A 26,650-nucleotide genomic window follows, 5' to 3' on the forward strand; every position below is an offset into this window, starting at 1 on the left:
TTTAAACGTATCCATTTTTGTTCAGTTGAGAAGTTGAAATCTAGTACACCGTGGTATCAACAAATGAACCAAAATATAATAAAACTACACGTGGGTTTCTCTTTAATAAATCAATTGAATTTATTTCGTTATCTAAATACTTTAGACAAAATATCTTAATCAGTATAAGGAAATGAAGCAAGTTTTTAAAATCTGGACTTTTGAAAATTATAAAACATCAGATAATTTTCGAGAAACTGGAAGTAACCAGATGATTAGTAGATCAATTCGAACATTGTTGCTGTTAATACACGCATTTACCAACACCGAAACATTCTTGTACAATTTATACTATTCTACAGCCAATGGAATTGGTGATTCGTTTGACTGTTGTTTTCTTTTCGCAATGTCTTTGTGGTATAACATTAACGCCAACGTTTCCCTGACTCAGACTGGAAATATATTCTAAAGAATCTACCCACCAATAAGCATATAATTCTGTATCAAACCGTGTTAATGCTACATGAGAAACACACACCAACAAATTATCTAAAGATGTTTCAAAGTATAAATTACTCTTCATTTTCTATTCTAAAAAATCGAACTTAATTTCAATGAACAGTTTTTTTTATTTCACAATCCAGATTACGAAGCTACTCTGTGGGCAACCTGGACGTGCCCACAACGATTATCAAAACCCGATTTCTTTTTATGTGAATACGAAGACTTCCCGCTGTGCCATTGGGAATAAATGTTGGTCAATCAGTAAGTAACTATCAGAATTATAAACTGTTTAATCATTTTACCTACTTTCAATTTTGTATTCCTGAATTGGTTTGCTTCTTCCTTCTTAATTTCACAGAGGGATAAACGAGGGCTATCTGTGCTAGCAGTCTCTAATTTATCAGTGTAAATCAATTATTGTGCTACTATATTACCAATGAACCGTAGGATTGACCGTTATCATAAAAACGTCTGAACAACTGAAAGGCTGAGCATGTTTTGTATGACGAATATTTAAACCCACGACTCTCACGCTAAAAATCAAGCGGCATGACCAGGTTATTAAATTTTGTTTCATTCTTACGAGAAAAGTGAAATTTCGCAATATTTATATATTAAAAGTTTAACATACTCAATAGTTTAAAGTAACCTGAATTAGCTGTTACCAATTATCTTCTGCTATTACGATTTCCTGTAAACAACTTGTGACGGTCATTTTTTGTTAGCTCACTATCCAATACTCTTTCGTAACCCAAACTGTTGTTGTATCTTCCACCACCTCTCAAGCCATAGGTAGTGTCTAAGTTTCTTGTTATGTCTCTTTCTAACACTTTCTTATTTTCTCCTTTAATTCCATTACTTTTATGAAAACGTGGATCCCTGTTACACCGACGTCTCCCCCCTTTGTTTCCGTGCTCACCGCAACCATCGTAAATGTTCCGGTTTTCTATCGTTATTTCCATTTTTAGCTTTACTTCCTGTAGTGCAGACCGTAGTAACTAAAAGGAAAACAAAAACCTGTGATAAAAATATATGTATTAAATTTCAACTTTCTTATGAAATTACAACTATTTAAATAATCAACATTCTCGTCGTGGAAAGCTTGTATATCTTCGGTTTTTTTGTTTTTTTTTTACAAAGACAATATATCTCCCTTGAAAGCTTACAGGTACACAGAAGTTTCAGTACACACGTGCATGAAACAATGATAATTATAGAAGAACAATGATTCTATAAAATATGTTGAAAAAGTTTCCGCTGCACGTTTAGCGTTTAGTCTGTGATTAATTGACGCTATCAAGATCACTCAAGAAATTTATATGCAGGTTCGCAACCTGACGATGACCGAAGAAGGTCGAAACGTTGTTCGCTCTTCTATGTAAAATATTTTCTCAACCCAAACGAGCCGTTTTTGCATATAAATTTCTCAACAAGTGGGTTTCTCGACATCACTGATTAAGGTCACTCAAGGGTTTATGGAAACAATGGACACTGTATTAATGAGTGGAACCATGAAGAAACTGTGACAGGTTGACACCACCATATGATGGAATAAAGTTAGGAAGGATTGATTACTGAAAACGTAAAACATTCTGAATTGTAAACAGCTGGCTTATTGATCAAATATCGATAACAAGAATGTGAGAACAGATACAAGGAAAATCTCGGGATCAAACATTTGACCATGTAGTAATATTCCTTTTGGAACATTACTTTTTCGAATTGCAAACACTTGAAATATATTTTACGGAAATTAACCTAAGCCAGCATTTGATTCTGTATAAAATCGTGTTCCTTGAACAGGAAAAACACGCAGACAGACACATTAACGAAAGTTTTCTTTTTACTATAAATTACACTTTATTTCTTACTTGATTCAGTTTATTCTATGAAAATTTTTATTATTTCAAAATTATGGTTTCAGTAAATTCAATAATATATTTTTATTGCACTATGATAACCTTCAGGTTGTTAATTCAATAAAGGCAAGGTTTCAGAACATCATTTCTATTGGTGATAATCCGGATCCTCACAAGCTTTAAAAAACCAAAAGATATATAAAGTTTGATATAAATTAAATAAAAAGCACAAAATTTTCGATGTTGTAATAAGTAAGTTATTTAATTAAATTTAATTATTTTCAAAGGATTTCGGAAGTTTATTCGTGATGACGAGAAACCAACTTCAAGTAAAAATGTATCTTAAAATATTTGGTATGGGTATTAAAACATTCACTGAGATTAAGTTGAGAACAACATTTCCACTTTCTCAGGTCATCTTCAGGTTGACAAAGAGTTGAAAACTTTCTCTTGGTTAATTTAAGGAAATTCATGTTTTAACACAACTATAAATTATTTTATGGCAAACAGGAATAAACTGTCCAGTGATTTAAAGAGCCGAATTATTGTAAAATACAAGTCTTGTGTATCTCTTTCCGTTGTTAATACACAACTTAATGTGCCGAAATCTATTGTTCAAACAATAATTGCCAAGTTTAAGCTCTCAGAATCAACTGCTAACCTCCCTCGTTCTGGACGACCCACCAAAATTTCAGAAAGAACCAAGAGGAAGGTTCTTAGAAAAGATAGTAAGAACCCTTGTTTAACACGTAATGACATACAGAAACTGGTAACGGAAACTGGGGTTCAGGTAAGCACCTCTACAGTTACGAAAACGTTACTCTCTTCTGGGTTCAAAACATGCAGTCCACGTAGAAATCCATATTTAAAGTCTGTTCATTTAGAAGCACGATTAAGGTATGCAAGAATACTCATTCTTTCGTCAGACAAGACTAAATCGAGTTTTTTGGCCACAATGATGTTTGCAATATTTTCCGTAAAAAGGGGAAAAGAAATCTTCCAATAAACACCGTCCTTACTGTTAAATACGGAGGTGGCTCGATCATGCTATGGGGCTTCTTCAGCTCTTATGGTGTAGGCAGCCTTCATCGCGTCAACGGAATCATGAAAAAAGAAGAGAAGGTTGATATATTAGGCACTTATATCAAGAATTATGCTCGGAACTTGCGGCTTGGACATTGTTGGATAATTCCAACACGACAATGATCCTTATCACACCTCGAAATATGTGCAATTCTGGTTGCAGAGGAATCATATAAGCGTTCTGGAGTGGCCTTCGAAGTCACTCAATCTCAACCCAATTGAAAATGTTTGGCGTGAGTTGAAGATCAGAGTTCATTAACGTCATCCGAAAACCTTGCATGAATTGGAGGCCTTCTTTAAAGAAGAAAGGAAGAAAACACCAGTTGAGTACTGTCAAACGATCATGGAGGGCTATGAGGAGAGATTGTGCCAAGTAATTCATATGAAGGGCTACACAACTGACCATTAAAGTAGACGCACGAACACTTTCTGCACCTCCTACATTTGATTATTTGTTTATAAACAGTTTATATGTCGTTCAATTTACATAGAAATATATGTAGGTGTGTGGTAATATAATATTCATAATATACTACACTTTCATTATCCTAATCGTGACACTTTTTAAGTTATGAGGAAAAAACTATTCACGACGCAGTAATACGAACAGTTTCTATCGTATCTGTAATTTATAGTTTCTATCAACGTCTTTTATCCTATCGCAGTCTAATGAAGATGAGAACAGTGGTAAATTTTCTACAGTTTATTATATAAGTTAATTATCGGTGAAATTGTAACACAACTGACCGGAGACAAATAGTTGTATTTGTTGAATGATATCATTTCAGTGTGAGAAGAGGCACTTCTCTACGCAGAATAATGTGAGATAATTAAACCAAAATTAATTACTGCTCATAAGAGACCTGATCACATTTTGGGTCATTATTAGTGAAATATAAATTGATGAAGTAATTCTCAGAAAGGAACTCTTATATAGTATAGAAGAATTAACAGTAAACCAGCACTTTGACAAATGAAACAACAAACAAGAAGTATTATGTTGAATTTCCCACCACGCTCTTCAGAAATTAATTTTGCTCTATTTATCTCACATTATTCTGCCACTTCTCACCCTGGAATGATACCATGCTCCAAATACAACTATTTGTCTCCCGTGAGCTGTGCAAGAGTTCAACCGATAATTAACTTACAGAATAAAGTGTAAAACACTTACCACTAGCCTCATCTTCATTAGACTCCCAATAAGCTAAAAGACGTTGATATCAGCTGTAAGTTATTTGGTTATGTCAACAGTGTTCTTCAAATTGACTAATTTATATAATATGTTGTTATGACGCAATCATAGTGAATGCCATAGCTCTGAGTTATGAAACTATTATAACCCAGATTAGTACTTACTGATTTTAAATTATACAAAGGTCGTACTTTATAATTCGCTATCTTCAGATGTATTGATAAAATAATTTAAATCATAAATCAACGGTGTAAACTTTATACAATGTTTTTAGTTTTTTTTTTGATACTGATGTTCATTTAAAGTCCGATATCATGTTGAATAAACATTTGGTGTTTATATCGCTAGTTTGTCTTTGTTTCCCTTTGCTAGAATCTGAATTATTGTATGTAAAACTTTAATATGTTTGTTATATACACATTATTATTATTTATTTCTTTGTCACATTCCAAAGGAGTTTAGGTCAATTACAGTTACGTTATGTTATGTGAAACTTTATAACTGAGTTTCTTTAAGGCTATTTAGGTGAAAATGAAATATTTTATTTAAATTATACATTCTACGGTGCGTTCAATAATTACTTCTTATTGACTTATTATTCTATGTTTCACAGTACAGACAACTGAATATATGGAAGACTCAGCAGAGAGACTGATGTCGCTTTACTATAAGACATTTATCAATTGTTAGGTGTTCAAAAAACTGAAACAACTGCTTTCACCCAGCTGCTACCGTATTAGTAGAAAGATTCAACACAACTTTGCTAGTTATGATCTCTCAATACTGTGAAAAAAATCACAAAACTGGGGAAGAGCTGGTTCATCTATTACATAAGTGATGAAAATGAGTCTACTCTGGAAAGTTTGTTCTTTACATTACATGGTAGAGATGTACTGATCCCTATTCAGTACAAGAAATAATAACTCGAAAAGTATTTTATCATGCGGTAGATCACGATTACAAGAGTTATTACAGAGAATGCAGTTAGCCTTTCAGTTACCTAATAAACATTTAACACAACCTTCTGAACATGGAGAGAAACAAACAAATAAAAAGGCAAAACTAATGATAAAGAGTTAATGTTAGCTCTAGTGAAGAAACACGTTGTGTGATAGAACCTTTTAACAATATGTTAAGCCATATGGAAGTTGAAATTAGAAATAAGTACACGATATAAGATGTGTCTATACATTGTTGTATATGTTATACATACATATGTGTGTGGCTATAAGACACTTGTCTTTATATGTTTTAGTAGTAAACATATCTGTAGTTTTACTTCTGTCATTTTTCTATAGATGATTGGAAACATAGCGGCACAGAACGAGAGTATGATGGGTATGATTTTTATTGAAGAAGGAAATTTTTATTATAAGGAGATAAGTGGATATTTTTCGAATATGTATGATTTTTACAGTATGTTCGATTAATAGTTTGATCACGAGAAGAATTAATATCATTGGGAAATATTTCGCAAGTAATCGTGTTAATTTCGATGAGAGCATTTTGGAAAATATGACGTTATTTCATATGACAAATCAGGTAATAGCTATCTAATGTTTAGAAAGTATCTTACAGGAAGGATTAACTAAGAACTATGAGGCCTTAGGCAATATCTTGTTAAGATAGAAGATTTTTATTAGAATTAGAGATATTAAAGATAGCATTTTGATTTCCTTTCGGAACCCACAAAAACGTGTTTTAATAGACAGGTGGAAATGTTTTGAAACTGTTCGCTGGCTATAACTGTGGAAATGATAGATGAAGATATGCTGAAATGTATTGAAGGTCTCATAAGAGTATGTGACCCTGAATTGTGTAAAAACATAATAATTTTATTTTCACAAAATTAAGACACCAGGAACTTCGTTATTTTATATGTGAAAGATGAACTCTTCTTATTGATATTAAATTAAATATAAATCAGTTTGATTACCGAACTGAGGTAATTAAATTGATGAATAGTTGATATCTTGGATTGGCTAGAACTTGTTCTGCTCACAGCCAATGAATTATTTTATCCTATAGTTTTAGAAGTAAAACTAAATATACAGGAAGTGCGATAAATTTAAGAGTACCCGACTGGCAAGAAGTATTGTCTACAAACAAATTACAGATAATTCAGAATATAATTCGAGAGTCCAACTTCATTGAGCTGTCAAACATGCAAGATGAAATCTGAAACTTCACCTCTTCGAGAAGTGGGTAAATATCAAGGATTTTCATCAACATGTAGACGTCCTGAGAGCTACAACAGAAGGAAGTAACTGAGAAAAGTGGAAGTTGACTGATTCAGTAATGAAAACAATATGTTTTTGATAGTAATACTAATAAGAGGTGTGATATATACAAAACGTGAAAGACTGGCTTTAATGATATGTTGTAAGTTAGATGAACTGTTTAAATTCAAGAATAACACCAAATCAGGCCCGGGCAACAACAGAAGGTTGTCTTCCTCACAGGGCACTGAAGTGGTTGAATTTTGTGACGAAACCCCATCTGATTTTGATGTAGAGTGATTTTTAATAGCTACACGTTATTATTAAATTTGTAATTAATTGGTTAGGTTAGCTAATCGTAAGTTAAACATACAGATAACATTTTAAAAGAAGTAATTAATATATATATATATGTTCGAGAATCTAAGAATGAAAAGTTTGAGATCAGGTATAGAAGGACAATATTAATTAGCCAGAGACAATAACAAAAAAGTTTTGAAATATTACCCGAAAGACAATCAATGACAGATAAAAGAAAACCCACATTACGATAATGTTATTCAAGTGGAATAAAACGTGAGGGGAGAAGTGTTAAATGAGAAATTGAAGTGCGTGTAAAACAGTGAAGTGCGCGAGTGATTACAACTTTCCACTCCTTGAAGAAATTTCTTGTATGAGTTCAAAGAGAAGACCAGGAGAGAACTAATAGTGAAATGAAGACGAATGAGGACACGTCTTGATTGTTACAGAAGACCAGGAGAGAACTAATAGTGAAATGAAGACGAATGAGGACACGTATTGATTGCTGAAGAAACACAACAGAAAACTCTATTAACAAAATTGGAGAAAACAAAACCAAAAGTGAGAATAAATTACAAGTAATTTGGGATTTATATAACGTGATTAGTGAACGAAATAAAGATGATTAAATAAACAACTTACAGGGAAAAGATACAGAGTACGGGTAAGACTCATATATCTTATGTAAAGAATTGATAATAAGTTTTTACAGATAGTCGTACCACATAATCTGAAGACGAAGGTTAGGAAAACATATCATTCTACAACTTTTGTAGCACATTTAGCTTTCGCATAAACATACATGAGAATAAATAGACGGTTATTTTAACTAAATATGCGCTAGGATATTAAAGATTATTGTGATTCAGGCATGGAATATCAAAAACGAAAGACACGACAACACTTTAGAAACGTTACATTACAACAAGTTCCAAGTTTATCAGTACCATTTCAGATTGTGGCAATGAACATTTTAGGTCCATTACCTACTTCATACACAGAAATAAATACGTGTTAGTAGCCGCACACAAGTGAAGTAGATGTCCAGAGCCAGTATGCTTGCCTAATCAAAAAACGGAAATGATTGCTGAACATTTGTAAATAACATAGTAGCTAGACACGATATACCCCAGTACTTAGTAACGGATAGGGATATTAACTTCGTTTCCAAATTAATAAAAGCCATTTGTCAGTTGTTAATTGCCCATCAAACAGAAACAACTGCTTTTCATCCAGCTGCTATCGTATTAGTAGAAGGATTCAGTAGAATATGATCTCTCATTACTACGAGAAATATCAGAAAACTTGTGATGCGCTGGTTCATTTATTACTTAAGTGATGAAAATGAGTCTACTCTGCAAAGTCCTTTCTCAAATAGCAGAGATGTACTTCTGCCTGTGCAAGAGATAATGTCTCCTAAAATATTTAATCATGCAGTAGATTATGATTACAACACTAAACTATAAGAAAGAATGTAGTTTACATCAGAGTTGACTGACAAACATTTAACAAAAGCTGCTTAACGTAGTGAGGAACAAGCATATAAAAAACTAATGTTGTGAAATTACGAGATAAACTATTATTATATACGCCTATTGTTAAGAAATGAGATACAAATAAAGAAGTAAAACCATGGAAAGGCCCTTTTAAAGTCCTTAAAGAAACAAGTCTAATCAATTTTAAGATTCAAGATCTTCATAGAAAAGGAAACTGTTCGTAGATGTTAATAGATTAAACACAATATCAGTACGAATATATGACTGATGAAAATCAGAAAACTAAAAAGGAAGTATTGGAGTGGAATCTGATGATTACAAAAAACAAGATTTATCTTATCATGATGAAGACTTTAATACCATATATTAGGTGATCGTAGTGTTGGCAGAGATGACTCCACGTATAGTGTGTCTAGTGACGTCAACGTCTCTTTTTCCCGACGAACGTGTAGAACGACGTAAGCTGATACTGTTGCACTTGATTATAACCTTATAACACGAGGTCCTGTTCCAATTCAACCACAATAATCGTTACTCCTACAAAAAGACGAGTGAAATTCCATCCATAAGTAGCTGTACTGTCAACGTAAGTTGACAATATAGGACTTGTATAAACATTCTTGTATGTGTTATATATTTATGTGTGTGTGATCATTAGACACTTGTTTTTATATGTTTCAGTAGTAGACATATCTGATGGTTTACCACGATAATTATCCATAGGATGAATGGAAACATGGCGGCACAGAACATGAGTATTATACCAGAAAGAAATAAGACGGGTATGTCTTTTATTAAAGAAGGAAGTTTTATATTATCAGGAGATAAATGGATAATTTTCGGAGATATACCATTTTTACAGTATGTTCGATTAATAGTTTTTACGAAAAGAACTAATATCGTTCGAGAAATCTTTTGACATGAGTAGTCGTGTTAGTTTCGATGACAACGGTTTGGAAAATATGACGTCATTTCATATGACAAATAAGGAGCAGCTATCGTATATTTAGTAAGGATATTACGGGAAGGATTGATTAAGAACTATAAGAATAACTAACAACAATTATCATTTACAGTTGGAAATAGTGGAACTAAATTTAGTACAAGAATTGTTTGTAACTGCAGACAGAATGTTGAGTTCGTACTTTATATGTACAAGTAAGTTAGAAAAAGTGTTAGATGAAATTGAAAGGAAATTACCTTTGGACTTACAATCTGTGAAACCTGCAAATAGTAAAGAGATTTATGTGCATCATATTTGGACTGATGTTAAGACAAAATATTTTTGTTTCAACAGATGGCAGTATAATATATATATATTTGTTGTTTTCTTTAGTTTACATAATTTATCAAAAAATTTTTTAGAAATATTCTTCTAGAAATGTTACGTCTTTATTCACCCTCAAATTTTTACCATTGTCATTACAATTAACAAATCTCTATGTCAAACATTTGTCCATGTAGTAATATTTCTTCTAGAGCGTGTCTTACTCAAATTGTCAATTTCTTTGGTTTTATCGTGAAGCATATTTGACCATAACATTAAAATACACAGAAATTCCTATTGCATTAAAGGAAAACTTTCGAATGATGACAGGGTATGTTTTTCCATGAAATAGTAGAATGTGGTAGAGAGAAGGCAGATAGTCATCACCACCCAACGCCAAATCTTGGGCTACTCTTTTACAATGAATAGTGGAATTGACCGTAACATTATAACGCCCCCCACGGCTGAAATGGCGAGCATGTTTGGTGCGACAGGGATTCGAACCCGCGACCATTAGGTTACGAGTCGAGCACCTTAACCCACCTGGCCATGCTGGGTCCTTTCTGGATAGTATCTGATTCTGCGTGCACTTTTATACTTTTTTCTTTTCAGTATTATTTGTTAGTCGTTATGTCAGCGACGGGTCGTGTAAATGACCCAAATATATTATAATACATTTGTAGTAAATTTGTTGTAAGAAAACAATGACAAAACATTACAAGATTTCTCAAAAACATGCAAGGTTGCAATACTCGGAATAAAAAGGAAATTTCTTATTTAAACTTCATTTTGTTATAAGACCTGATGTAGCTGCATTTACTTCAACAGACACTGTTGATACAGTAATATCTGATTCTGAATTTGATGTCATTAGAAATGATAATAAATTGTGTTTTCAACCTGAAACATTTGGTAAACCATATCTTTTCACACAAGATGAAATTATTGATTTGGTGATAGATTTGAACCTTTTAAAAGATTCTCCAGTGACTATCGGTTATAGGTTTCAGGTTAAGAGCTTACTTCCTCTACGAACATCACTTTACTGGTACAGATATAATGAAAAAGATTTTATACTTTTTTCGCATGGTGGTTCTCTGGTTTATTGCACTAATATTGCACAATTAATACCAACACTTGGAGCTGCAATAAATGAGCAGAGTGAATGGTGATTGTTCACTGATTCCTCCAAAAGAAGTCTGAAAGGTGTTCTACACAATAGTAACATATATGTATCTGTTCCTATGGCTCATTTTGTTCATACGAAAATCTCGAACTTCTTCTTAATAAGGTCAATTACAAAGAACATCATTGGCTACTTTATGGATATTTAAAAGTTTTTTTGTGTGCTGTAAGGTTGACAATCGAAATATGCAGAATTTCAAATATTTTGAAATCGTCAAACAACAAAGCATGAAACGTAGCCCAACCTAACCAGCTCTCATGCTTTATCTGTGAATGGGGCAGCAACGTACGTATTAAAAATTGGATAAAGAAACAATGACCACACAATTGAAGCCTAACACTAGGTTGATAAATAAAAGATAGACCACAACACGTAGTTTTAGGAATAAAAGCCGAGTATTTCACATAAAGATATCAAGATGAATGATGATTCATATTCGTTTCTCATCAATTTTCTTCTCTTTTCTTCAGTTTCTTTACATTGCTCTTGAAAAACATAATAATAAAAGTGTTCATCGTGATAAACGAAATAAAATTGGACCTAAGTAAGAGTTTGTTTTCATCCTGTTTTAAACAATTTCCACGTCATAGAAAAAATAAAATTAATTTCGAAGTCTAAGTATCTGAATCATGGAAAATCTTTACTTAAAACGGGTGGGGTGGGTTGAGAAAAATTTTTTGTAGGGGAGCAAAAAACGTCTCGACCTTCTTCGGTCATCGTCAGGTTCACAAAGAATATTGGTATAAAGGTGTTCCTTTGTATTGGTTTATTTTGGGTTTGAGATGTTGCATAAGTAAGAATTCTTTGATTTTGCGTTTGTTTATGTTTGTTTATTATTTAGTATTTAGGTGTTTTCTACGGTTATGTTGTGTTTATTTGATTTTCAGTGTTCGAAAACGTGATAAGGTGACTATTTGTGTTTTTTGAATGCGGTTTTCATTTTTCGAGTTGTTTTTTCCAATATAGAAGTCGTGGAGTTGTCATATTGTATTTTATAAATAATATTTGTGTGGTGTTTGTCAAAAAAATATGTATTCAAACATCAAAGCACGCTTTCTACACTTCTGCAATCAGTAAAACCACCTCCCTTAAACATGTGGTCAGCTATCGGTCAATTACCTCTTTCTTTCTTTGTGAATCTGACGATGACCGAAGAAGATCGAAATGTTGTTCGCTCCTCTACATAAAAATTTGTTTCACCCAAAACCAGCCGTTTTAAGAAATATATTTGTGAATTTTCTCGTCATCACTGATTATGGAAAATCTGTTTTCAAAATCAGGATAACTTATATCTCATTTAAATGTCATACATGTCAGGCTTATGTGATATTGCAAAAACTCTTTGGAACATTATTCAAAACTCCATGTGCAGTGATATTATTGGGCCACACACTCACATGATATCAACAGATCAATTTTAATAATTAATTAACCAAACCTCAAAGTTAGTTTATGGATTATAAAGTAGAGTTGGCTGCAGTCAAAGCACGATTTCATAAAAAAAATTTTTATTATACAATAAGACATCTACCCACCTATTTTCATTTCCAACATATGATATTTTTTTATCAATGGGGATCAGAATTTGATAATTAATATAGTGATTAATATAACTGATTGAGAATAAGATTTATACTTATTACAAGCCATAATATTGAAAATATCACACAAGATCTTTGTTATTTCAAACCAAGATATAAGGCTAATAATACTTATAAAAAGTGAATAATATTAAATTTTAATGAACATTATAACTCACATTTATACTTCACATCAGACATTTGTGTTAGACTTGTTACATTGTTTACCTTTATATTTTTTATTTACTTCTTTAGAAATTTTCGATAAGCAGAATAATTTATAATAATAGTATTAACACTACACAATACATATGTGATATCTATTGCTGACTACGTGTTTCTTTTCAGACCGGTTTATATACAATAAACATAGTTTGTGGAATACTATTTACGTAAGCCATTTGATACAACATACATTATACATATTATAAATTAAATATATTAAAGACATTATAATGAGTAAAGTTAGTGACACTAACCTTAAAAGAACAACAGAGCATACTTTACGAAGCACGTATGAATGAATTGAAAACAAGAGAGTAAAGTATATTAAACATTTGTAATGATTTCAGATATGTTTATATAATCTTAAAACAGTTCTTAATTGAAACTTTAACGTGCATAAGATTCGTATTTAATTAGAACATTAGTTGTAAATTATACATGCTATACCAACTAAACAAAATATGTTATAAAATAAGTTCCTGTCAATAAAGCGTTCGGAAAATTTATTTATATTCATTTGTAAACTTTTCACTTAAAGTAGCTAAACCTAAACTAAGAAGGAAACTTTCGCATAACATAACGTAACTGTACCTAATTTAAACTCAAAAGGAACGTTTCAGTATGACAGATAAATAAATAATAATAAAGCGATATAATAGAAAACAAATAATTCAGATATTGATGAAGAAAAACAAAAACTCTGTAATTTATTTTAGTATGAACTGACGATATAAACACCATTATGATTATTTGGCATGATGTCGGACTTTGAAAATACATCAGTATCAGAAAGAAATTAAAAACATTGCTATAAAATTTGTGACGTTGATTGATATTCGTTTGCCAATACATCTGAAGAAAAAGTTAATTATAGAGTACGACGTTTGTTTGATTAAAAAACAATGAGTAGAAAGTTTCATCATAGCAGTTTTGTAACTCACAGCTATGGCCTTAAGTGTGATTGTGTCATATCACCACATTATGTAAATACGAATAGTAGAAAAATACTTTTAACATAACCAACTAACTAACAGCTGATATCAACATATTTTACCACATCGCAGTCCAATGAACATAAGGACAGTGGTAAGGGTTCCACAGTTTATTCTACAAGTTAATTATCGGTTAAACAGCAACACAACTCCCTTAAAACAAATTATTTGTTGCATGGTATCATTTAAGTAAGAGAAGTGTCAGTCCTCCATGTTGAGTGATGCCAGATAATTAGACTAAAATTAATTTCTGATGATAAGATATCAAGTATCATTATGAGAGATATTTAGTGAAATTAAAATTGATAACAAAGTGTTCAGAAAAATATACAAATTTAGTGTAACATCATTCCCTGTAAATCAGCACTGTGACAAATGTTCTCAGCATATAATACCACAAATTTTTATAAATGATTTCAAACATATTACGTTTCTTGTAAAAACTGTTCATCATAAACTAGACACTGTCTTTACATCTATCCAAAATTTGTTCAGTTTAGAAGCTGAAATCCATTTCACCGTGGCATCATCAAATGAATCTAAATATCATAAAACTACACGTGGTTTTTCTTTAATAAACGAATTGAATTAATGTCGTTATTCAAGTTTTTTTTTCTTCAAAATATATCAATCAGTATAAGGAAACGAAGCAAGTTTGTAAAAATTGAACTTCTTAAGAGAGAAACTAAGACTTTCCTAAATAAAAATGATGGTCAGATAATTTTTGAGAATTTAAAAATGATCAGATCATAAATAGATCAATTCATACATTGTTGATATTAATATACCTACTTACCAAGATCAAGAGTTGTAACAATAATAAACCATACTTGTTTGATGTAACTTGTTACTAAAGCTTACGTCATGGATACGAAGACAAATTCAGCTTACAAATTTATCTTTTTGAAACTTCACTGTGTTATGTATGAGATGCTAGAGTATGGAACGTGAAATATAATTACAAAATTCAGTTTCATTGATGTTTTTGTTGTTTTGATACAAAGCTACATCCTGGACTATCTCAACCTTGACCAAAGCGGAGAATCAGATCACACTGTTTACTACTAGAAGTCTGGAAAACATGACCGTAAACTTTCAATTTAGTAATATACAGATATTAACGTACTTATTGTTAGTTGTTATAATTTTCAAGGGGTGTGTAGAGAATCTCTTATGTTAGGTTGTGCATTGTATTGTTCACAATATTTATCAGAACAGGTTTAGCTATACGTCAATGAAACATATAAACTGTTTGTACTCAATCAATGCAATAAACATATATTTTCTAGCTGTGGCTTAGCGGCTCATAAAACTGCTCCGACTTTTCATATACGAAACGTTTTCTCCCAACGTTTCAGTTATAGTTTCCAATTCAAGAAGTCAAACACCTCAAATGTTCTATTTGATCACGCCCAATTCTTATAGGTTAATTTACTCTTGTCATGGCTGGAAGAATTCCAAATTGAGGGTAGGTTAGCAGAGGTCGTGATGGGTAATCAAATGGAATCGGCAGTCAGCACGTTCCACACATTGTATTACTAGCACAGAAAACTATGGTAAATAAAAAATGAGAGGAAAGGTCTCATATATTAATTAACTTTAACCCTTCCTAAAATAATTTCAAGTGCCGCAACTATTGAAGATTCCCCCTTGCTTTAATTCATCCTGATCATACATACTTGTATAGTTTATACTATTTACAAAATCATATTTGTATAGTATATATTATCTACAGAAACACATTTGTATAGTTTGCACTATTTAAAGAAAGATACTTGGATCGTTTATATTAATTACAGAAACACCCTTCTATAGTTTATATTATTTACCGAAACACCCTTGTATAGTTTATATTATTTACAGAAACACCCTTGTATAGTTTATATTATTTACAGAAACATATTTGTATAGTTTATACTATGCTACAGCTCATGGGACAAGTGATTCAATTCACTTTTTTTTATCTCAATATTTTTATAATATAACATTAAGGCTCAAGTTTTCCTGAGTCAGGACTGGAAATGTATTCTAAAAAACTACCCTATGTAAGCATATGATTTTGTATCGAACCTTTTTACTGGTACAGGAGAAACACACCGACAAATAAATTCATGAAAGATTTCTTTTAAATATAATTTGCATTTCATTTTCTATTCTAAAAAATCAAACTTGTTAGAATTCAAACTGTTTTTTTTTTTAAATCCACAATTCAGTTTATAGTAATTTCAATTAGAATTTGTTCTCGTACTACATAATTTTCTGGTTCTTAATTGAATGAAGGTAAGATTTCAGGACATCATCTTTACCGACGAGAATCCGGATCCTAAGAAAGTGTAAAATTATAAAAACTTATCAAGTTTCATCTAAATTGAATTAAATCACATAAAGTGTCATGATGGTGTAAGTAACTTGCTATTTAATTAATTTTAATTATTATTAAGGGATTGTGGTATTTCATCTTTTAAGAAAACTATAAACTATTTCCTTCATGTATTTTATTAATTTTGTAGGGCTTGGCATGGCCTAGCGCGTTAAAGCGTGCACTTCGTAATCTGAAGGGCCGCGGGTTCGCATCCCCGTCGCCAAACATGCTTACCCTTTCAGCCGTGGGGGCGTTATAATGTTACGGTCAATCCCACTATTCGTTGGTAAAAGAATAGCCCAAGAGTTGGCGGTGGGTGGTGGTCTTACACTGTTAAATTAGGGACGGCTAGCACAGATAGCCCTCGAGTCGCTTTGTGCGAAATTCAAAAACAAACAAAAACAATCTTCTGTTTAAGTTAGCAAAAGGTAATCAATATTTAACTTCTACAATAATAAAATTAATAAGAATAAATTCTTTGACCCCAGAATAATCTGTCAGTGACCAAAATATCCCTCAGTATAATTTTTAGAACAAGTAACAAGAAAAAAACAGACATATATATCCAAACACTTAAAATAATCTATGTTTAATTTTCATATCACATTTAAATATTACATTATTTTGCCTCAGTGTGACAAGAATTCTTGACCTTTGACACCAAAGTTTCATCCCTCATGACCTCATATTGACTTTTTTAAAAATTACTTACGAATTAGTATTACAAATGTTTTATGTTAAAACATATTCTGAACACGTAAAATAGCAGAGTTGTGTGGTAAACAATGTATAAATTATGGCATTTTTTTCTTGCTTTTCACTTTTTTATTAGTACATTCAGTTTGTTTCCCAGAAATAAAACTATTATAATACTGAAACGGAATTTTAAACTAGTTCAAATTCTCTTGGGTTTGTTCGATTTTGATAAACATGATTTTAACGATTACGATCACCAGACGACGATTTTAAGTAATTTTAAGCTTTGTTGTTTCTCTCGTTACGTAGCAATTCACTTGATGCTTATGTTTAAGTGTTGCTAGAAACCAAGAATAAAAATTACTTATGTTTCAGATAATTAGATGTTGTGGTGTTCAGCCATGGTGGCGTTATAATTGACGGTTAATCCTGCTATTCGGTGGTGAAAGAGTAGCCCAAGATTTGGCGGTGGGTGGTGATAACTAGCTGCCTTCCCTCCAGTCTTACACTGGTAAATAAGGAACGGCTTGCATAGATAGCGCGCGAGTAGCTTTGTGCGAAATTAAAAAAAAACCACCAAACAATAAAATATTATATGAGTCAGAAATTTTAAAAAGACGTTATTACGTGACATGAAGTATCATCGTGTAACATATTTTGTATAAGAATGTCTTAATGTGACTGATGTACGAAAATGTGAAAACACTGCAGTGTGTCCGCTGCTAAGAATCAAATCCCAAATTATATTGTTGTAAATCTGTGAACTTACACTTTACTTCCCTAGATACATATATTAAGTTATATTCCAGCCTTATTTGCAACCATAATCCTTTAGGAAGGTTTAATTTTAAATGTCAGGCATTAAATATATGAAATTTGTCACAAAGCTACTCAGAGGGCTGTCTCTGCCTGTCCACAACGATTATCAAAACACTATTTCCAGTGATGTGAGTCCACAGACTTCCCGCTGTGCCACTTGGGGATAAATGTTGGTCAATCAGTAAGTTTCTATAAAAAATTATAAACTGTTTAATCATTTTATCTCCTCTCAATTTTGTATTCCTGAATTAGTTTGTTTCTTCTTTTTAATTTCACATAGGGTTAAATTATGGCTATCTGTGCTTTCCGTTTCTAATTTATCAGTGAAAAACAACTTCTGGGCTAGTATATTACCAACGAATAGTAGTTAAATTTTTTAACATTCTTTCGAGAAAAGTGAAACTTCATAAAATTTTTGTATTTAAAGTTTAAAATGCTCAATAATTTATAGTCACATAAATTACCTGTTACCAATTATCCTCTGACATTACGATTTCCTGCACCCACATTTTGACCATCAACCTTTCTTAGTTCCTTATCCAATACTCTTTCGTTTCCCAACCTAGTGTCGAAGCTTCCACCACCTCTCACGCCAATGTTAGAGTCTGAACCTCCAGTTGTGTCTCTTCCTAATCCTTTCTTACTCTTTCCTATATTTCCATTACTTTATGAATACCTGGATCACCATTACACCCATGTCTGTCATTACTGTTCATATCTCCCATTTTGTTTCCGTGATAACTGCAACCATCTTGGATGTTCCGGTTTCTATCGTTATTTCCGTTTTAAGCATAACTTTCTACAGTGCAGACAGGAGTAACCAAAAGCAAAACGAAAACCTGTAATAAAAATATGTATCAAAATTTAACTTTCTCACGAATTATGACAAATTTAAATAATGTACTCTGTCGTTGTGGAAAGTTTGTGTGTCCAAAGTTGTTTTTTTACACAGAGAGGCGTATACTCAAATACACAAATATATTGACTGATCTATCGCATAGCATTTTCCTCTTAAAGCTTTTAACTTTTATTGAGAGATATTTTTAAGTAGATTAGTTTAAATTAAAATTAAACAAAATTATTCATTTCCATATAAGATGAGAACATTTGTCACAGTGATGTTTCACTGGGAATTCTGTTATACTAAATTTGAATACCTTTTGAAGAGTTACGTTATCAATTTACATTTCACTAACACTATTCTATAATAAGATCAGGTCTCTTATCATAGGAAATTAATTTTAATTTAATTATCTCACATTATTCTACGTTTAGAACTGCTACTTCTCGTACTGAAATGATACCATACAACATATACAACTATTTGTCTTCGGTGAGTTATTTTGCAGTTTGGTCAATAATGAACTGATAGAATAAACTGTAGAACACTTACCACTGTCCTATTATTCATTAGACAACAATAAGGTAAAAGACGTTGATATCGGTTGTTAGTTAGTTTATTATATCAAGGTACGTATTTCTATAGTGATATGATATGACACAATCATACTTAAGGCCAAACCTGTGATGAACAAAACATTTTGGAAAATATTTGTCAATTATCTTTTTTGTGGCTGATGTACTTTCAAAGACCGACATCAAGCCAAATAATCATTACTGTGTTATATCGTCAGTTCGTGCAAAGGAAAATTACATTTTAATAAATTTATAATTACATTAATAACATGTTTCAGGTAGTTTTGGTTATATTATGTGGAAAAATGTTGAGGTTCGGTAAACATCAGTGAACTACCGGTTAGCAACTTTTTATCTGAAACAACGTCTCAGAAATTGGAAATCTATAGATAAGTTACATTTCTCCCTCGCTTGTTGCTTCTGAATAACTTTCTTAAATTCTCCATTCATAAAACTTTTTGTACTTTTCCCACCATAGAAATATTCCTCACAAATCAGTACGTACAAATGTTTCATATCAAAACGTAATCTGAACACTTAAGACATTAGGGTTTTGTGGTAAACAATGTATAAATTATGGCATATTTTTGTAACTTGTTTTTAACTTTTTTATTAGAGTATTCAGTTTGTTTCTTAGAAACAAAAAATATTAAAATACTCAAATGGAATTATAAACTAGTTGTAATTCTTTTGGATTTTGTTCGATCTTGATAAACGTGCTTTTAGCGATTTCGATTACCATACAACGATTTGAAGTAATTTTAAGCTTTGTTGTTTATATCATTATGTAGCAATTCAATTGATATTTATGTTTAAGTGTTATTAGAAACCAGTATAAAAAAATGGAACACTTCCTGATAAAAACCACTTAACTATGAGATGATTGGATGTTGTTTATCTCGTGTTTTGACGTCAATTGTAACGTCAGTTGCAAAATAAGTCCTTTTTCATTCGTTCCAAAACATATACTCTTCAAGATGCATATCATATTCAAAAGAATCTTGTATAAATGAGTCTGAAACATTGCCTAAAGGACATTCCGAGGTTATTAGGATCCAATTCCTGTTTCAATTAATGAGAAAAACAATTTCAAATAGATTTAAAACATTCTTTACTGATGTAACTTTACACACGAAGTTTTCATCATCTCGTTTGCATTTAAGGGTCGAAGGGCTGAGTGGAAGACTTAGTGTGATAACTGATATCTAACTAAACAAATTGTTTTGAGTTTTGATTTCCTTTAAAACAATATGTGTAAAACCTTTATTTTTAATTTCGTGAAATATGAAGGCTCAGTCAAATTTAACAGGCTTAGTTAGGCCTAACCCGGAATGTTATACGATACTATCATATTGTTCGTTTCAAAACATTAATGGCACAATTTATTAGACTTGCCTGTTGGTTTAGTAACAATATCTGCATATTCTAATAAAATTACTGCAATGTCCGAAATAAATAAATCTGTGATACTTGACGTCAAAACATAAATCACATTCAGAATTCTTACACTTCGTTGTAAAAGTTGAGTTTGAAATTTTTGTGACATATATTCTTATGATTATTTAAAAACGACTTCTTTTCAAAAGGAAAACATACAAAGTATAGCATATTAGGCCTTTTCTAAGAGGAACCACCCATCTCACCCCGTAATCCCCAGTTATATTTTATATAATGTCCCAGAATGCTGAACGTTTCGATACCAGTGGAAGACATATCCCAAGTATACACTTCTGGCGTGGAATCGAATCCCCGTTTTTAGAGTGGTTAGTTCTCAGACATACCGCTGTACCAGCGGGGAACAACGTGTAGTGAGAACTATCTACTTCGTTCAACAACTTTTCTGTTGTGGCAAGTTTTAATTTTTGTGTCTTTCGTTAGTAAATATGAAGAACCGCTCGCTCTTCGTATGATTTCCATACAACCTAGTTAATAAGGTTAATTGTTAAGATTTTTTTTAAATAACCCAAATTATTACAATCGTCTTGTCTTAAAAACATGAACCTTCTTATAGTCTTGTCTCAGGATCCAGGTGCGCCTAATTTTATTTTTTTGTACATACGAAGAATCATGAAAAACTTTAGGAACTTGAACGATTACAGAAAACATATAATGGAGTGATTTTGTTTCCCCGGGATTGAACATAATACATGTTTACAAAATAGATAAATTCCTTATATTCACACATCGTTGTTTGCCAACTTATTATTGTTCAACTGTCAACTCAAACTATAATTAGTTTAGTTGTATGAATAGTTATCACACAACCTAAATGTGTTTTGTTTTCTATATTTTCTCTATAACTCCTCTGTATTATAAACATGGTCATTAAAAAATTTATTTATTTTGTTTCAGGAAGTTTATTCTAAAGAAGTATTTAATCCACATATTTTTAAATAAATTACATTATGAGAAGATTGAAAAAAACAAGATCTTTCGTTTCTTAGTATTTCACGAACAAACATTCTTGTGTATATTTTCTCATCACCCGTGTATGTCTCCCAGTGTTTGTACTTGTATTAGATTGATTTAACACAAATACGGATGGGAAGAAAACTATAAAATATGATGAACTTCGTAGAATGGACGGTAACTGCTTGTTGTGGAAACACAAGTGCGGAGGACGACGTTTCGAAAGTCTTTCGCCTTTCGTCTTCAAGTCGACATGAAGACATATTTTTGTTACACGGTCAAATGTTTTATCCTGAGATTTATTAATTGTAGTGACGAAAGTGAAATTTGGTTGTCACTGTAAAGTCAATATCAATGTAAAATTTCTTGAAGAATGTTTATAAAAGTTTTTGATAAATATTAAGAACAAGTTATTCTAAAATATAAAAACATTTATTTATAAATGATGCTGCCATCTGTTTGTACAAAAATATTTAAGATGTGTTTCACACTGGTACTTAAAAGTGTATATCATTTTCTCCCACATATCTGTTAGTTCCTATTAAAGATGTGAAAAATATTACATTTTTGGTAAACACTTTTCATCATAAACTTAACATTATCTTTACATGTATCAAACTTTATTCAGTTTATATGTTGAAACTAACAATGCTGTGGAATCAATAAAAGAGTCTAAATATTATAAAACTACACGTGAGGTTTTTCTTTAATAAACCCATTGATTAATTTCGTTATTCAAATAATCTTGTCAGAATATACTAATAATTAACTAGCCTAACCAAGCATTCGATTCTGTATCGAAACCTTTTCCTGGTAAAGAGGAAACACACAGACAAGCAGATTAACAAAATTTTCCTTTAACTATAAATTACATTTTATTTCTTACTTTATTTACTTTATTGTTCTTTATTTTCTGTTACGTAAAAATCAAACTAAATTTCAATGCAAAATTTATTTATATCAAAAATCAGTTTACAGTAATTTCAATATATTTGTCTTTCATTATATAACCTACGGGTTGTTGATTGAACAAAGGAAAGATTTCACAATATCATTTCTATCGGCGATAATCCAGATTCTTAGAAGTTGTAAAAAGAGAAACATATATCCAGTTTAATATAACTTGAATTAAAAGGATAAAACTGTCGATGTTGTTGTAAGTTATTTTATTATAACATATAAATATATATATATATACCAGTGGGATCTTGTGTAACAAATAATATATCACAGACGCTATTTATGAATCTCCTCCTACTTTCTATTACAGCTAATCGTAAAGTAGATGTTAAAATGTTCTATTCTTACCCTAAAATTAAACTGAAGATTACTTATGATGTACAACAATAACAGTCCTTTCTCTTCTCCCAACGACTCATCAATAACTTTAGTAACTTAAATCGCTAATATCTGATGTAGGTTCTATGCGATAAACAAAGTTCACATACACCACTGTGTAGATTTATATTAAATAAAGAACGTGAGTTGATGCTCTAATATTTCTCATTTCATACCAATACGTTTTTCTAATGTGTATAAAATTTAAGCTCTCAGACATTACACATTACTCAGAAAACGTATTACTTATATTAACACTGAGAAATTGAAAACTCTTTAAATATTCAACAATTTTAAAAACAGTAAAGTTAACAATGCAGCTTCTTAAAAAAGTTAACAAAGCAGTGACGATGTTTTGTGATAGTTATTAAAAGACCAGACTAAACATTCTTATATCATGTGAGATAATGTTCACATTGATAAAAAAGACATAAACTAAGTCACGAATATTGAAACTACTCTTTTGCCCATGAGAGAACAAGTATGTTTAATACGATAATGATTTCAATAAGCAATCTTCAGATATATGAGTCGAGAGGTATGGCCTAGTGGATAAATTGATTAACTTTATTATTTGAAAAGTGAAACTTTGAAACGTTTCTGTATTTAAATGTTGATATTCTTACTTATTTATACTAACATAAACAATGAAATTAAGTGAGTTGTTACCAATTACCCTTCACCAATACGATTTTATGCGTCCAAATGTAGACTGTCATTTATTCTTAGCTCACTATTCAATCTTCTTCCCCTTCTGCGTACTCTTCTTCCTTTGGAAGCTTCTTGTCTTGTTGTTTCTGTTTGTCTTTTTAACCTATCTCTTAAGTTAGGGTCACTGTCAAAAACCAAGCCTACGTCTGGGTCTCTTCTAAACATATTCTTCTCGTATCTTCTATTTCCATTATATATTCTAAAAACTTTTTTCTTATCAAAACCACTTTTATTCCCACGTCTGCCAAGAGCTCTACTATTCCCCCTATATCTCCGTAACAACAATAACCATTGTGGATGTTTCGGGTTATTTTGTCACTTCCGCTTTCAGCGTAACTTCTTACAGTGTAGACCGTAATCACCAAAAGTAGAATGAAATTCTGTAAAAAATTAAGTAATTTTTTGTGAAACTATGACCAATAAAAAACAAACTACTTGCTTCTTCTGTGAGGAAATTCTGTAGACCCATAGTTATTTCACAGAGAGAAACAGTTACACAAACTAGTACGATGTAAATTAGCTTATCCTATAACTTTTCCCCATTAAGTTTTAATATTTTATTGTGAAATGTTCAAACATAGAACAGCCTATGTATAAAATAAATGGCATTATTCATGTTTAGTCCAAATCGTTTAGCCTAATTTGTATTAATAACTGTAATAGAAATGACTTATTAATTTAGTGAATGTAGTCAACATAAATATTATTTTACTGGTGTTGTGACAGATTCCGCGCGAGGAGCTTGATCGTAAATTCAACATAATTGTCTTGTTTGTTGTTTTATATGATGAGAGCGTTTGTCACAGTATTGTTTTACTGGGAATTCTGTTATACTGAAATAGAATACCTTTCTTAGAATTATGTTATCAATTTATATTTCACTAACAATGTAATGAGATTAGGTCTCTAATGAACAGAAATTAATTTTGGTCTATTTATCTCATATTATTTTGCCACTTCTTATACTGGAATGATACCATGCACCAAATACAACTATTTGTCTCCGGTGAGCTGTGCTAGAGTTTAACCGATAAGTAACTTACAGAATAAGCTGTAAAACACTTACCACTAGCCTCACTTTCATTCCAGTGCAATAAGCAAAAAGACCTTGATATCGGCTCTAAGTAAGTTCGTTATGTTAATAGTGTTCTTCAAATTTACGAACTTTTATAGCGTATTGTAAATACGCAATCACAGTGAAGGCCACAGCTCTGAGTTACGAAACTGTTATAACCCAGATTACTATTCGCTGATTTAAAATTATACAAAGGTCATTCTTGATAATTGGCTTCTTCTCCAGATGTATTGATAAGCGAATTTAAATCACAAACTTTATAGAAATGTTTTCAGTTTTCTTTCTGACACTGATGTACTTTGAAAGTATGGTATCATGTTGAATAAGTCTTATGGGGTTTATATTACTTTTTCCAAAAGTAAAATACAGAGTTATTTGTTTCCCTTCGTTTCAATCTTAATTATTAAAAAACTTCAATTTCTTTCTTTTAATGTTATACATTATTATTGTTTATTTGTTTGTCACACTCCAAACGAGTTTAGATAAGGTACAATTACGTTATGTTATGTGAAACTTTTTAAATAAACTTATTTAAGGCTGTTTAGGTGAAAATTTAACATTTTACTTAAATTATACGTTATACGGTGCGTCCAATAATTATTTCTTAATGATTTAGTGTTCTATTTTCATAGTGCAGACAACTGAATATACCGAGACATCAGCAGAGAGACCGATGTGGCTTTAATATAATAAAAACAATTGTTTCACAGTTGGTATAGTATGTGTGATTAACAATTCATGTTCTCATTAAATAAGTTTCATTGGTGTTTCAATAAAAGCTGTAAACAGATCTAAAATGGATATGAATATTTACTTTACTTTATCAGCTTGTTTCCGAGTAATTGGTACGTGCTTCGTATGGAATGTTCTATTCTTCTTTTAAGGATAGTTACACTATCTTTATTAATTATAATACCTGTAATATAGGTTATGTTATATCGAATAAATCGATAGATTTCTTATTAAATTTTGATCCTTTCTGTGTCATTAGATCAAAAGCTAGTGAATATAGAAATACTGTTTGACCTTTAACAGTTTTGATGACTCTTATTAAATTGTACATTAATATGGTACACTGTTTTCCTTTATCGCAGGTAATCTGTAGCCATGCAGGAAATATGGAAGTGTTAACGTAAAGTAACGTCAAAGACACTGTTCTACAACACTGTTTCAGTTCATTATTGAAAAGGAAATGAAGAAAATATGTCAATAGAAATATTGTATGTTGGGACTGGAATTTACAAAAATGGAGAAATCTATAAACTTAAGTTTTATTTTTTAATTGTTTAAAACCATGATTTCATTTAATAAATAAATATGTCCTATCAAATATTGTCTGGAATATAGTGATATCTGGTGTGACTCAAACAGTTTAATAAAAACGTTTTTGTGTATGTGCCTGTCGACAAATGAGATTTTGATTCAAGATTATGATAAAATCCCATCTAATAATGATTTTTGTCTGTAGATGATGGTAAAGCACCAACAGTGAATTTAATTAGTCTTACCGCCACTTCTTTAATTTCTTAAAATAAAAATGATGGAAAGATACCATGGTATCTTATAAAATAACTGTATTATCAAAAAAAGCTTCGACTGTCACCAATCCTGCTTAATTCCAATTAAATATTAAAATTAATCTGTTGATTTAGCGTGAGTGTGTAACCTAATTATTTGTGTTTAGATTATGAGATTAGTGAACAAAATAAAGATGAGTTAATAAATAACTTGCTGCCTGATCAAAAACCGGAAACAATTGCTGAAGCATTTGCAAATAACATAATAGCGAGACACGGTGTAACCCAGTACTTTCTGATGGATAGAGATGATAACTTCGTTTCTACGTTAGAAAATTACATTGATCAATTGTTAAGAGTCCAGAAAACTGAAACAACTGCTTTCCATCCAGCTGCTACGGTATTACTAGAAATATTCAACA

General features: G+C 31.3%; 1 protein-coding gene and 2 long non-coding RNA genes across 3 annotated transcripts in view; 1 reads left to right on the forward strand and 2 right to left on the reverse strand.

Annotated features, from left to right (window-relative positions):
- Nucleotides 1-26,650, reverse strand: part of LOC143254190 (uncharacterized) — a gene marked incomplete in the record, with an annotated part of 711,062 nt that overhangs the window by 268,479 nt on the left and 415,933 nt on the right.
- LOC143254215 (uncharacterized) lies at nt 611-26,041 on the forward strand. The gene is made up of 2 exons (XR_013030106.1): nt 611-744; nt 25,806-26,041. It is a non-coding gene; the product is annotated as an uncharacterized LOC143254215 (long non-coding RNA).
- LOC143254214 (uncharacterized) lies at nt 22,525-24,826 on the reverse strand. Its single transcript, XR_013030104.1, has 2 exons — nt 24,703-24,826; nt 22,525-24,016 (listed from the first exon to the last, which is right to left on the reverse strand). It is a non-coding gene; the product is annotated as an uncharacterized LOC143254214 (long non-coding RNA).

This window comes from Tachypleus tridentatus, chromosome 6, assembly GCF_004210375.1.
Source record: "Tachypleus tridentatus isolate NWPU-2018 chromosome 6, ASM421037v1, whole genome shotgun sequence".
NCBI lineage: Eukaryota > Metazoa > Arthropoda > Merostomata > Xiphosura > Limulidae > Tachypleus > Tachypleus tridentatus.